We start from the raw sequence: 14,357 nt of genomic DNA on the forward strand, positions 1-14,357 counted from the left end.
GATATTAAAAGATGCAGGGAGTGAGAGGGAGAGTGGGATTAGACTGGGTGGGATATTAAAGGGTGCGGGGAGTGAGAGGGAGAGTGGGATTAGACTGGGTGGGATATTAAAGGGTGCGGGGAGTGAGGGGGAGAGTGGGATTAGGCTGGGTGGGATATTAAAGGGTGCGGGGAGTGAGGGGGGGAGTGGGATTAGACTGGGTGGGATATTAAAGGGTGCGGGGAGTGAGAGGGAGAGTGGGATTAGACTGGGTGGGATATTAAAGGGTGCGGGGAGTGAGGGGGAGAGTGGGATTAGACTGGGTGGGATATTAAAAGATGCAGGGAGTGAGAGGGAGAGTGGGATTAGACTGGGTGGGATATTAAAGGGTGGGGGGAGTGAGAGGGAGAGTGGGATTAGACTGGGTGGGATATTAAAGGGTGCGGGGAGTGAGGGGGGGAGTGGGATTAGACTGGGTGGGATATTAAAGGGTGCGGGGAGTGAGGGGGAGAGTGGGATTAGACTGGGTGGGATATTAAAGGGTGCGGGGAGTGAGGGGGGGAGTGAGGGGGAGAGTGGGATTAGACTGGGTGGGATATTAAAAGATGCAGGGAGTGAGAGGGAGAGTGGGATTAGACTGGGTGGGATATTAAAAGATGCAGGGAGTGAGAGGGAGAGTGGGATTAGACTGGGTGGGATATTAAAAGATGCAGGGAGTGAGAGGGAGAGTGGGATTAGACTGGGTGGGATATTAAAGGGTGCGGGGAGTGAGAGGGAGAGTGGGATTAGACTGGGTGGGATATTAAAGGGTGCGGGGAGTGAGGGGGGGAGTGAGGGGGAGAGTGGGATTAGACTGGGTGGGATATTAAAGGGTGCGGGGAGTGAGGGGGAGAGTGGGATTAGACTGGGTGGGATATTAAAGGGTGGGGGGAGTGAGAGGGAGAGTGGGATTAGACTGGGTGGGATATTAAAGGGTGGGGGGAGTGAGAGGGAGAGTGGCATTAGACTGGGTGGGATATTAAAGGGTGCGGGGAGTGAGGGGGAGAGTGGGATTAGACTGGGTGGGATATTAAAGGGTGCGGGGAGTGAGGGGGGGAGTGAGGGGGAGAGTGGGATTAGACTGGGTGGGATATTAAAGGGTGCGGGGAGTGAGGGGGAGAGTGGGATTAGACTGGGTGGGATATTAAAGGGTGGGGGGAGTGAGAGGGAGAGTGGGATTAGACTGGGTGGGATATTAAAGGGTGCGGGGAGTGAGGGGGAGAGTGGGATTAGGCTGGGTGGGATATTAAAGGGTGGGGGGAGTGAGGGGGAGAGTGGGATTAGACTGGGTGGGATTTTAAAGGGTGCGGCGAGTGAGGGGGAGAGTGGGATTAGACTGGGTGGGATATTAAAGGGTGCGGGGAGTGAGGGGGAGAGTGGGATTAGACTGGGGGATATTAAAGGGTGGGGGGAGTGAGGTGGAGAGTGGGATTAGACTGGGTGGGATATTAAAGAGTGCGGGGAGTGAGGAGATCGTGGCATTAGACTGGGTGGGATATTAAAGGGTGCGGGGAGTGAGGGGGAGAGTGGGATTAGACTAGGCGGGATATTAAAGGGTGCGGGGAGTGAGGGGAGAGTGCGATTAGTCTGGGTGGGATATAAAAAGGTGTGGGGAGTGAGGGGGAGAGTGGGATTAGACTGGGTGGGATATTAAAGGGTGCAGGGAGTAAGGGGGAGAGTGGGATTAGACTGGGTGGGATATTAAAGGGTGCGGTGAGTGAGGGGGAGAGTGGGATTAGACTGGGTGGGATATTAAAGGGTGCAGGGAGTGAGGGGGAGAGTGGGATTAGACTGGGTGGGATATTAAAGTGTGCGGGGAGTGAGGGGGAGAGTGGGATTAGACTGGGTGGGATATTAAAGGGTGTGGGGAGTGAGGGGGAGTGTGGGATTAGACTGGGTGCGATATTAAAAGGTGTGGGAAGTGAGGGGGAGAGTGGGATTAGACTGGGGGATATTAAAGGGTGCGGGGAGTGAGGGGGAGAGTGGGATTAGACTGGGTGGGATATTAAAAGGTGCAGGGAGTGAGGGGAGCATGGGATTAGACTGGGTGGGATATTAAAGGGTGCGGGGAGTGAGGGGGAGGGTTGATTAGACTGGGTGGGATATTAAAGGATGCGGGGAGTGAGGGGGAGAGAGTGGGATTAGACTGAGTGGGATATTAAAGGGTGGGGGGAGTGAAGAGGAGTGTGGGATTAGACTGGGTGGGATATTAAAGGGTGCGGGGAGTGTGGGGGAGTGTGGGATTAGACTGGGTGGGATATTAAAGGGTGCGGGGAGTGACGGGGAGAGTGGGATTAGACTGGTTGGGATATTAAAGGGTGGGGGGAGTGAGGGGGAGAGTGGGATTAGACTTGGTGGGATATTAAAGGGTGAGGGGAGTGAGGGGGAGAGTGGGATTAGACTGGGTGGGATATTAAAGGGTGCGGGGAGTGAGGGGGAGAGTGGGATTAGACTGGGTGGGATATTAAAGGGTGATGGGGAGTGAGGGGGAGGGTTGATGAGGCTTGGTGGGATATTAAAGGGTGCGGGGTGTGAGAGGGAGAGTGGGATTAGACTGGGTGGGATATTAAAGGATGTGGGGAGTGAGGGGGAGGGTTGATTGGGCTGGGTGGGATATTAAAGGATGCGGGGAGTGAGGGGGAGAGTGGGATTAGACTGGGTGGGATATTAAAGGGTGCGGGGAGTGAGGGGGAGGGTTGATTAGGCTGGGTGGGATATTAAAGGATGCGGGGAGTGAGGGGGAGAATGGGATTAGACTGGGTGGGATTTTAAAGGGTGTGGGGAGTGAGGGGGAGAGTGGGATTAGACTGGGTGGGATATTAAAGGGTGATGGGGAGTGAGGGGGAGGGTTGATTAGGCTGGGTGGGATATTAAAGGATACGGGGAGTGAGGGGGAGAGTGGGATTAGACTGGGTGGGATATTAAAGGGTGCGGGGAGTGAGGGGGAGAGTGGGATTAGACTGGGTGGGATATTAAAGGGTGCAGGGGGTGAGGGGGAGAGTGGGATTAGACTGGGTGGGATATTAAAGGGTGCGGGGGAGTGAGGGGGAGGGTTGATTAGACTGGGTGGGATATTAAAGGGTGAGGGGAGTGGGGGGAGAGTGGGATTAGACTGGGTGGGATATTAAAGGGTGGGGGATGTGTGGGGGAGGGTTGATTAGACTGGGTGGGATATTAAAGGGTGTGGGGAGTGAGGGGGAGAGTGGGATTAGACTGGGTGGGATATTAAAGGGTGGGGGGAGTGAGGGGGAGAGTGGGATTAGACTGGGTGGGATATTAAAGGGTGCGGGGAGTGAGGGGGAGAGTGAGATTAGACTGGGTGGGATATTAAAGGGTGCGGGGAGTGAGGGGGAGGGTTGATTAGGCTGGGTGGGATATTAAAGGGTGCGGGGAGTGAGGGGGAGAGTGGGGTTAGACTGGGTGGGATATTAAAGGGTGGGGAGAGTGAAGGGGAGGGTTGATTAGGCTGGGTGGGATATTAAAGGGTGTGGGGAGTGAGGGGGAGGGTTGATTAGACTGGGTGGGATATTAAAGGGTGCGGGGAGTGAGGGGGAGAGTGGGATTAGACTGGTTGGGATATTAAAGGGTGGGGGGAGTGAGGGGGAGAGTGGGATTAGACTGGGTGGGATATTAAAGGGTGGGGGGAGTGAGGGGGAGGGTTGATTGGGCTGGGTGGGATATTAAAGGGTGCGGGGAGTGAGGGGGAGAGTGGGATTAGACTGGGTAGGATATTAAAGGGTGATGGGGAGTGAGGGGGAGGGTTGATTGGGCTGGGTGGGATATTAAGGGGTGCGGTGAGTGAGGGGGAGAGTGGGATTAGGCTGGGTGGTATATTAAAGGGTGGGGGGAGTGAGGGGGAGGGTTGATTAGGCTGGGCGGGATATTAAAGGGTGCGGGGAGTGAGGGGAGAGTGGGATTAGACTGGGTGGGATATTAAAGGGTGCGGGGAGTGAGGGGGAGAGTGGGATTAGACTGGGTGGGATATTAAAGGGTGTGGGGAGTGAGGGGGAGAGTGGGATTAGACTGGGTGGGATATTAAAGGGTGCGGGGAGTGAGGGGGAGGGTTGATTAGACTAGGTGGGATATTAAAGGGTGAGGGGAGTGAGGGGGAGAGTGGGATTAGACTGGGTGGGATATTAAAGGGTGTGGGGAGTGAGGGGGAGAGTGGGATTAGACTGGGTGGGATATTAAAGGGTGCGGGGAGTGAGGGGGAGGGTTGATTAGACTGGGTGGGATATTAAAGGGTGCGGGGAGTGAGGGGGAGAGTGGGATTAGACTGGGTGGGATATTAAAGGGTGCGGGGAGTGAGGGGGAGAGTGGGATTAGACTGGGTGGGATATTAAAGGGTGGGGGGTGTGAGGGGGAGGGTTGATTGGGTTGGGTGGGATATTAAAGGGTGGGGGGAGTGAGGGGCAGGGTTGATTGGGCTGGGTGGGATATTAAGGAGGTTTGATGCGGGGAGTGGGTTTAGTCTGGGTGGGATATTAAGGGGGTTTGATGCGGGGAGTGGGTTTAGTCTGGGTGGGATATTAAGGGTGTTTGATGCGGGGAGTGGGTTTAGTCTGGGTGGGATATTAAGGGGGTTTGATGCGGGGAGTGGGTTTAGTCTGGGTGGGATATTAAGGAGGTTTGATGCGGGGAGTGGGTTTAGTCTGGGTGGGATATTAATGGGTGGGGGGAGTGAGGGGCAGGGTTGATTGGACTGGGTGGGATATTAAGGAGGTTTGATGCGGGGAGTGGGTTTAGTCTGGGTAGTTTAAAGGTGGGAGCTTTACCAGCACTGAATTGTGGCATTATCAACACTCGGAGATTGGCCTGGGACTTCTTGGGATTGAAGATTCGTCTCCAGTACGCCACTGTATCCGATTCCTGGAGAAGACTCAGAATGGCAGCAACAAAGATAGTTTTTAAAATGTTTTCCAGTAAACATTTCTCCGTACCCGATCGAACAATATTGACGGTTAGGCATCATCCAGTTGGGCGTTGGGTCTTTGTACTTTCCAGCTGACAGAGGAAGGCAGTGGGTCTATTCCGTGAATTAGTTGGCTGGCTCATAGCTTGAGCAGGAGGGCAAGGTTTCTGATAAACCTCTGATTTAATCCCAGTTGGCAGCCCCCCCCCTGACCCGAACGGCCAGAATGTTCCTTTGCCGGAATGTTCTATCACCTATTTCCACGCAGTGATGTGAGACAGGCCTCCCAGTTTGCTGATTGAGGGTGTATTCCTGGATTCAGCTGCAAGACCCTGTCTGCCTCTTGGTGCTTTGGGCCCAGTGTCAACAGGCCAGCAGCCCAACTTTGTCAGGAACTCTGGACAAAGCTTTCTTCGAAAATTTACCCAAGAACATAACTTTTCGAAATTCCCCAGCCCGGAATGTCTCTCCGCATCTGATTGGATTTGAGTAATCTTCTCAACATTTTTATTTTCTGCTGCCTTAAGGACAAAGAAAGATCAAAGAACAAAGAAAATTACAGCACAGGAACAGGCCCTTCGGCCCTCCAACCCTGCACCGACCATGCTGCCCGACTGAACTAAAACCCCCTCCCATTCCGGCGACCATATCCCTCTATTCCCATCCTATTCATGCATTTGTCAAGATACCCCTTAAAAGTCACTACCGTATCTGCTTCCACTACCTCCCCCGGCAACGAGTTCCAGGCACCCACCACTCTCTGTGTAAAAACATCTGCCTCGTACATCTCCTTTAAACCTTGCCCCTCGCACCTTAAACCTGTGCCCCCTAGTAATTGACTCTTCCACCCTGGGAAAAAGCTTCTGACTATCCACTCTGTCCATGCCTCTCATAATCTTGTAGACTTCTATCAGGTCTCCCCTCAACCTCCATCGCTCCAGTGAGAACAAACCAAGTTTCTCCAACCTCTCCTCATAGCTAATGCCCTCCATACCAGGCAACATCCTGGTAAATCTTTTCTGTACCCTCTCCAAAGCCTCCACATCCTTCTGGTAATGTGAATAATTAAGCACAAAAACTCTAACCAAAATTGTGGGCTTTTTAGATGCCCAGGCACCCCTGTATTAATTGTAAAGTAAAGCGCGCAGCTACAGCAGGCAGTAAAGAAGGCAAATGGTATGTTAGCCTTCATAGCGAGAGGATTTGAGTACAGGGATAGGAATGTTTTGCTGCAATTGTACAGGGTGTTGCTGAGGCCACACCTGGAGAATTGTGTGCAGTTTTGGTCTCCTTATCTGAGGAAGGATGTCCTTGCTATAGAGGGAGCGCAGCGAAGGTTTACCAGGCTGATTCCTGGGATGGCAGGTCTGTCATATGAGGAGAGACTAAGTCGGTTAAGATTATTTAGAAGAGTGAGTGGGTAATCTCATAGAAACTTATAAAATTCTAACAGGGTTAGGCAGGGTAGATTCAGAAAGAATGTTCCCCATGGTGGGGAATCCAGAACTAGGGGTCATAGTTTGAGGATAAGGGGTAAACCTTTTAGAACTGAGGTGAGGAGAAATTTCTTCACCCAGAGGGTGGTGAATGTGTGGAATTCACTCCCACAGAAAGTAGTTGAGGAGAAAACTTGACCAAATGGGCAGCACGGTGGCACAGTGGTGAGCACTGCTGCCTCACAGCGCCAGGGACCCGGGGCGGCACGGTGACACAGTGGGTTAGCACTGCTGCCTCACAGCGCCAGGGACCCGGGGCAGCACGATGACACAGTGGTTAGCACTGCTGCCTCACAGTGCCAGGGACCCGGGGCAGCACGGTGGTACAGTGGTTAGCACTGCTGCCTCACAGCGCCAGGGACCCGGGGCAGCACGGTGACACAGTGGGTTAGCACTGCTGTCTCACAGCGCCAGGGACCTGGGGCAGCACGGTGGCACAGTGGGTTAGCACTGCTGCCTCACAGCGCCAGGGACCCGGGGCAGCACGGTGGCACAGTGGGTTAGCACTGCTGCCTCACAGTGCCAGGGACCCGGGGCAGCACGGTGGCACAGTGGGTTAGCACTGCTGCCTCACAGCGCCAGGGACCCGGGGCAGCACGATGACACAGTGGTTAGCACTGCTGCCTCACAGTGCCAGGGACCCGGGGCAGCACGGTGGTACAGTGGTTAGCACTGCTGTCTCACAGCGCCAGGGACCTGGGGCAGCACGGTGACACAGTGGTTAGCACTGCTGCCTCACAGTGCCAGGGACCCGGGGCAGCACGGTGGCACAGTGGGTTAGCACTGCTGCCTCACAGCGCCAGGGACCCGGGGCGGCACGGTGGCACAGTGGGTTAGCACTGTTGCCTCACAGTGCCAGGGACCCGGGGCAGCATGATGACACAGTGGGTTAGCACTGCTGCCTCACAGCGCCAGGGACCCGGGGCAGCACGGTGACACAGTGGGTTAGCACTGCTGCCTCACAGCGCCAGGGACCCGGGGCAGCACGGTGACACAGTGGGTTAGCACTGCTGCCTCACAGCGCCAGGGACCCGGGGCAGCACGGTGGCACAGTGGGTTAGCACTGCTGCCTCACAGCGCCAGGGACCCGGGGCAGCACGGTGACACAGTGGTTAGCACTGCTGCCTCACAGCACCAGGGATCCGGGTTCGATTCCCTGCTTGGGTCACTGTCTGTGTGGAGTCTGCACCTTCTCCCCGTGTCTGCGTGGGTTTCCTCCGGGTGCTCCGGTTCCCTCCCACAGTCCAAAGATGTGCGGGTTAGGTTGATTGGACATGCTAAATTAACCCTTAGTGTCTCAGGATATGACAGGTTAGAGGGTAGCTAAGCGGGGATAGGGCCTGGGTGGGATTGTGGTCGGTGCAGACTCGATGGGCCGAATGGCCTCCTTCTGCACTGTACGGATTCGATGATCTGTGAAAACATTGTGTGATTTCAAGAATAAATTAGACATGGGCCATGGGGCCAAAGGGATCAAGGGATATGGGAGGAAGAGGGGATCAGGATATTAAATTTGATGGTCAGCCATGATGTAAATCAATGGGGAAGCAGGCTCGAAGGACCGAGTGGCCTCCTCCTGCTTCTAGTTTCTGTGCATCAGTTGGAAAGACGTGCAGGTTAGGGTGCATCGGCCATGCTAAATTCTCCCTCAGTGTAACCCGAACAGGCGCCGGAGTGTGGTGAGTAGGGGATTTTCACAGTAACTTCATTGCAGTGTTAATGTAAGCCTACTTGTGGCGACAGTAAAGTCCAACAGGTTTATTTGGAATCATGAGCTTTCGGAGCTCAGGTAAGTGGAGAGTTGGGTTCACAAACACGGCAGAGACAGACACAGTTGCAAGATAATGGTTGGGATGCGAGTTTTTACAGGTACAGACAGTGTGAGTGGAGAGAGGGATAATCGCAGGGTTAAAGAGGTGTGAATTGTCTGAAGCCAGGACAGTTAGTAGGATTTTGCAAACCAGGCCAAATGGTGGGTGTTTCATGTAGCATAGAATCATAGAATCCTACAGTGCAGAAGGAGGCCATTCAGCCCATCGGGTTCATGGTGGGAGATATAGGAAGGATATCAGAGGTAGGTTCTTTACGCAGAGAGTGGTTGGGGTGTGGAATGGACTGCCTGCAGTGATGGTGGAGTCAGACACTTTAGGAACATTTATTGGATAGGCACATGGAGCACACCAGGATGATAGGGAGTGGGATAGCTTGATCTTGGTTTCAGATAAAGCTCGGCACAACATCGTGGGCCGAAGGGCCTGTTCTGTGCTGTACTGTTCTATGTTTCTATGAGTCTGCGGCGACCGCAATCCCACCCGGGCCCTATCCCCGTAACCCCACATACTTACCCCGCTAATCCCCCTGACACTTAAAGAGGTAATTTAGCACGGCCAATCCACCCCACCTAAACTTTGGAGTGTGACATGAACCCCAATGTCCCGGTTGAGGACATGCGGAACTTGTGACCAACAACGAAACTTTTAAAAATGTGTGTGTGGGACAAAATTCAGACAGAAGAAACCCTTTGTGGTCCCATCCCCCTCCAGCGCCCTCAGCCACAAAGCTATTTCCTCCAAAAACTGAAGCAACAACTTGCATCTTATAAGCCTCAGGGAGGTAAGTTTTACAAAGTAAGGAAGTTATTTTGAGATGTGCTGACTGGTAACGCAGGGTTCCTGAGCAAAGCTTCTATTTCATCCTCATTTTTCAGTCTGTGGGGTAAGAAAAAAATAAATAAAAGTTTGCAGTTGTGGGCTGCTTTCCTCTGGTCTGTTCTCTAAATTTAGGGTAAAAAGGAATAAAGTTCAGTGACAGGCCCCAGCGAGGATCGAACTCGCGACCCCTGGTTTACAAGACCAGTGCTCTAACCACTGAGCTATGGAGCCAACTGCAGGACTGCGCCTGAAAATCACAGCAAAACCCAGCAGAGAGCGCAACAACAGCGGCAGCGGCTCAGAGTGTGTGAGTGAGTGAAGGCCTGCGCTTGGAGGGAGCCACCAGCAGGGGGGGATCACACCACCACAACAGGCTCAGCACTCAGCTTCTTAAAGAGACAGGCTGGAATTGACATTCTTAAAGTGACAGGCCAACAAGAGGTTGGGGGGTTGGGGGGGGGGGGGGCGATCACTGAATGGAACAGTCTGGCAGTGAGATTCTAGACACACAGAGGGACCTGGGTGTACAAGAGATCCTTAAAGGTGGCAGCACAGGTGGAGAGGGTGGTGAAGAAGGCATATGGCATGCTTACCTTTGTTGGACGGGACATAGAATATAAAAGTTGGCATATGATGTTGCGGCTGTATAGAACGTTGGTTAGGCCACATTTGGAATACTGCGTCCAGTTCTGGTCGCCGCACTACCAGAAGGACATGGAGGCTTTGGAGAGAGTGCAGAAAAGGTTTACCAGGATGTTGCCTGGTATGGAGGGTCTCAGCTATGAGGAGAGATTGGGTAAACTGGGGTTGTTCTCACTGGAATGACGGAGGATGAGGGGCGACCTGATAGAGGTGTATAAAATTATGAAGGGCATAGATAGGGTGAACAGTGGGAAGCTTTTTCCCAGGTCGGAGGTGACGAACACAAGGGGTCACGGGTTCAAGGTGAGGGGGGCAAGGTTCAACACAGATGTCAGGGGGACGTATTTTACACAGAGGGTGATGGGGGCCTGGAATGCACTGCCAAGCAAGGTGATTGAGGCGGACACGCTGGGATCGTTTAAGACTTATCTAGATAACGACATGAACAGACTGGGAATAGAGGGATACAAACAAATGGTCTAGTTGGGCACATGAGCGGCGCAGGCTTGGAGGGCCGAAGGGCCTGTTCCTGTGCTGTGTTGTTCTTTGTTCTTAGTAAGGAGTCTAACAACACCAGGTTAAAGTCCAACAGGTTTATTTGGTAGCAAAATACACTAGCTTTTGGAGCGCTGCTCCAGCGCTCCGAAAGCTAGTGGCGTTTGCTACCAAATAAACCTGTTGGACTTTAACCTGGTGTTGTGAGACTTCTTACTTTGTATTCAATGCTCAGAGGTTTAAAATGCAGGTGCAGACAGGGTATGCAGACTGCAACATTTGTAGCAAAGACCAAGCATCAGGGTTGCCTTGATAGCAGGCTTTGCAGGGTTTTCAATTCAGCACCTATCAGTTTAAAGAACACACTCAGCTATCTGGAACCTATCAAATTTTTAATTTGTTCTTGTTGACAACCTCAGACCAATCCTGATGTCGTAAAATTGATAGGTCATCACTGTTACAAAAACAGGAGATCAACTGCCTGCCTGCAGTTCAACTGAAGGACTGCCACCTCTCGAAGCCTAGACAGGGAGAGAGCAGTTCTCTGCCAGTTTCAATATCTCTTAAGAGACCTCTCCATCTACCTAACGAAGGGTACCAAATCAGAAAGAGTTTACAGATAGCGGAATGGACAGAAGGACTCCAAACGTTTTCCAAAGCCACAAAACCCGGCTGTATTTTTTTGAGAGTGACTAAGTTCTGGGTTTTTTTTGTTAATGAATGAACCTTGTATTTATTTGAACAGCATTCCAGCAGAATCTTACTTTAATCGGTACGTTACTTGTTTAGTTAAAGTTCCGGGTAGTTAAATAAAGAAATAGTTAATTGTTCATTATAAAGTGAGTGTGGGGTATTTCTGTTAGTTAACCACTAAATGTTACTGAAGGACAGTTCACACCTTCCCACACACTTTTAACAGATTACGGAGTGAGGTATTCCTCTCTGGAGGATTCGGTGTGGCTTCTCAAAAAGGGATCAACCTTTGCATCGGAACAATAAGTAATTGAAGAAGGCAAAGCAGGTTGAGAGAGCAGCTAATAAAGTATATAATTTACTGGGCTTTATTAATAGGGGCACAGGGTACAAGAGTAAGGAGATCATGTTGCATTTGTATAAGACACTAGTTAGGCTTCATCTGGAGACTGCGCCCAGTTCTGGGCACCATACTTGAGGAAGGGTGTGAAGGCATTGGAGAGAGTACGGAAGAGATTCACAAGAATGATCCCAGGGATAAAAACCTGTAGCGTTGAGGATAGATGGGAGAGGTTGGGACTGTTTTCCTTGCAGCCAAATTGGAGAGGAACTTCCACCCCTCTGAAGTTCTTTCTGCATTGGTTGGGGCTGGGGAAAGGAGGAGGAGGGGTTGGGGGGGGGGGGGGGTCAGATGCTGGGGCAGGCGTGGGGGCGTTGGGCTCAGCTGCAGGATGGGCTGCAGAGCTCTCCTGCCTGAAGTCAGCTGAACCCAATGAAGTGATTTTTTTTTAAAAAAAAGCAAATCTCAAAGTGGTAGAAAGATCTGCGATGCCCTCAGCAGTCAAATGTCCAGCCTTGTACCACATGTGAAAGAATTGGCACTTGGGCTTTTGTCCCAGAGCTAAGAGTGGGCAGCTTGGTGGTTAGCACTGCTGCCTCACAGCATCAGGGACCCAGGTTTGATTCCCGGCTTGGGTCACTGTCTTTGTGGAGTTTGCACATTCTCCCCGTGTCTGTGTGGGTTTCCTCCGGGTGCTCCGGTTTCCTCCAACAGTCAGAAACACATGCTGGTTAGGGTGGATTGGCCGTGCTAAATTCTCCCTCAGTGTAACCCGAACAGGCGCCAGAGTGTGGCGACTAGGGGATTTTCACAGTAACTTCATTGCAGTGTTAATGTAAGCCTACTTGTGACACTAATAAACTAAACTTTTAAACTTAAGCTTGGCAGGATGGGGAAGAGAGGCAATGTGGGGTGGGTGGCGGATTAGAATCATAGAATAGAATCCCTACAGTGCAGAAGGAGGCCCTTCAGCCCATTGAGTCTGTACCAACCACAATCCCACCCAGGCCCTATCCCCGTAACCTCACACATTTACCCTGCTAATCCCCCTGACATTAGGGTCAATACAGCACAGTCAATCAGCTTAACCCATACATCTTTCAGACTGTGGGAGGAAACCGGAGCACCCGGAGGAAACCCACGCAGACACAGGGAGAATGTGCAAACTCCACGCAGACTGAGGAATTGAACTTGGGTTCCTGGCGCTGCGAGGCAGCAGTGCTAAACAGGCCCTTCAGCCCAACTTGTCCATGCTGCCCTTTTTTTTAACAACTAAGCTAATCCCAATTGCCCGTGTTTGGCCCAGATCCCTCTATACCCATCGTACCCATGTAATGGTCTAAATGCTTTTTAAGACAAAATTGTACCTGCCTCTGCTACTACCTCTGGCAGCTTGTTCCAGACACTCACCACCCTCTGTGGGTGAAAAAACTGCCCCTCTGGACCCTTTTGTAACTCTCCCCTCTCACCTTAAACCTATGCCCTCTAGTTTTAGAGTCCCCCTGTCTTTCAGAAACAGTAAGAAGTCTCACAACACCAGGGTAAAGTCCAACAGGTTTATCAGGAATCACGAGCTTTCGGAGCGCTGCTCCTTCATCGGGTGAGTGGAGAAGGATGAAGGAGCTCCGCTCCGAAAGCTCGTGATTCCTGATAAACCTGTTGGACTTTAACCTGCATTTCAACAGTGACTATACTTCAAATACACTTCAATGGGTGTAAAGTGCTTTCAGACATCCTGCAGTCATGCAGTGTGTGATAGAAACAAGGGTTCTTTCTGTTTCCGTCCTGCCGCTGGGGAAACTGACCGGTGACTGGTTGTGATCTTTTACGGTCTATTCCCCAGAAAGATCAGAATTGTGAAACTGGGAGGTAGGGAATCTTGAGCAAATCCGTCCCACTTCCACCTTGGATAAGTGTCACTCATTCCGTCCCTGTGCAGGCCTCAGTATTGGAGCCTCTTTATCTTGCAGTTGTATCTTGGCCTATCTGTGCCGTGTTTGTGAACCCACCGCTCCACTCACCTGTTGAAGGGGCAGCGCTCCAAAAGCTCGTGTTTCCAAATAAACCTGTTGGACTTTAACCTGATGTGTTGTGAGACTTCTTCCTGTCCAACGCTGGCATCTCTACATCTTTGGGAAAAGATGTTGATCGTCCAGCTGATGGTGAACTGAGGGTGGTGAACAGAGCACACGATTGTGTTGTGGGTCAAAAGACCACCCCTAATGGGCTCCTCCTTACTGGAATAGACAAGCCTTTTGGTTTGATTCGATTTATTATTGTCACATGTATTAGTATATAGTGAAAAGTATTGCTTCCTGTGCGCTACAGACAAAGCATACCGTTCATAGAGAAGGAAAGGAGAGAGTGCAGAATGTAGAGTGTAGAGTGAAGCGTGTAGAGAAATATCAACTTAATGCGAGGTAGGTCCATTGAAAAGTCTGACAGCAGCAGGGAAGAAGCTGTTCTCGAGTCGGTTGGTACATGACCTCAGACTTTTGTAACTTTTTCCCGACGGAAGAAGGTGGAAGAGAGAATGTCCGGGGTGCGTGGGGTCCTTGATTATGCTGGCTGCTTTTCCGAGGCAGAGGGAAGTGTCGACAGAGTCAATGGATGGGAGGCTGGTTTGCGTGATGGGACTGGGCTACATTCACGACCCTTTGTTCACGAAGAGAGACATTCTCTCTTCCACCTTCTTCCGTCGGGAAAAAGTTACAGAAGTCTGAGGACACGCACCAACCGACTCAAGAACAGCTTCTTCCCTGCTGCCGTCAGACTTTGTAGTTTATCGCGGTCTTGGGCAGAGCAAGGAGCCATACCAAGCTGTATGTGGTGAAGAGGGCACAGTAAGAAGTCTCACAACACCAGGGTTAAAGTCCAACAGGTTTACTTGGAATCACGAGCTTTCGGAGCGCTGCTCCTTCATCGGGTGAGTGGGGAAGGATGATGAAGGAGCAGCGCTCCGCAAGCTCGTGATTCCAAGTAAACCTGTTGGGACTTCAACCTGGTGTTGTTAGACTTCTTATGATGCCCACCCCACTCCAAAGCTGACATCTGCAGACCTTTGGGCAAAGATGTTGATTGTCCAGTTGATGGTGAGCTGAGGGTGGTGA

General features: G+C 51.8%; 1 non-coding gene across 1 annotated transcript; it reads right to left on the reverse strand.

The window, feature by feature from the left end:
• Nucleotides 1–9,235: 9,235 nt before the first annotated feature.
• trnat-ugu (transfer RNA threonine (anticodon UGU)) lies at nucleotides 9,236–9,308 on the reverse strand. The gene has a single exon. It is a non-coding gene; the product is annotated as a tRNA-Thr (tRNA).
• Nucleotides 9,309–14,357: the final 5,049 nt, after the last annotated feature.

Source organism: Mustelus asterias, unplaced genomic scaffold, assembly GCF_964213995.1.
Source record: "Mustelus asterias unplaced genomic scaffold, sMusAst1.hap1.1 HAP1_SCAFFOLD_3220, whole genome shotgun sequence".
Lineage (NCBI taxonomy): Eukaryota > Metazoa > Chordata > Chondrichthyes > Carcharhiniformes > Triakidae > Mustelus > Mustelus asterias.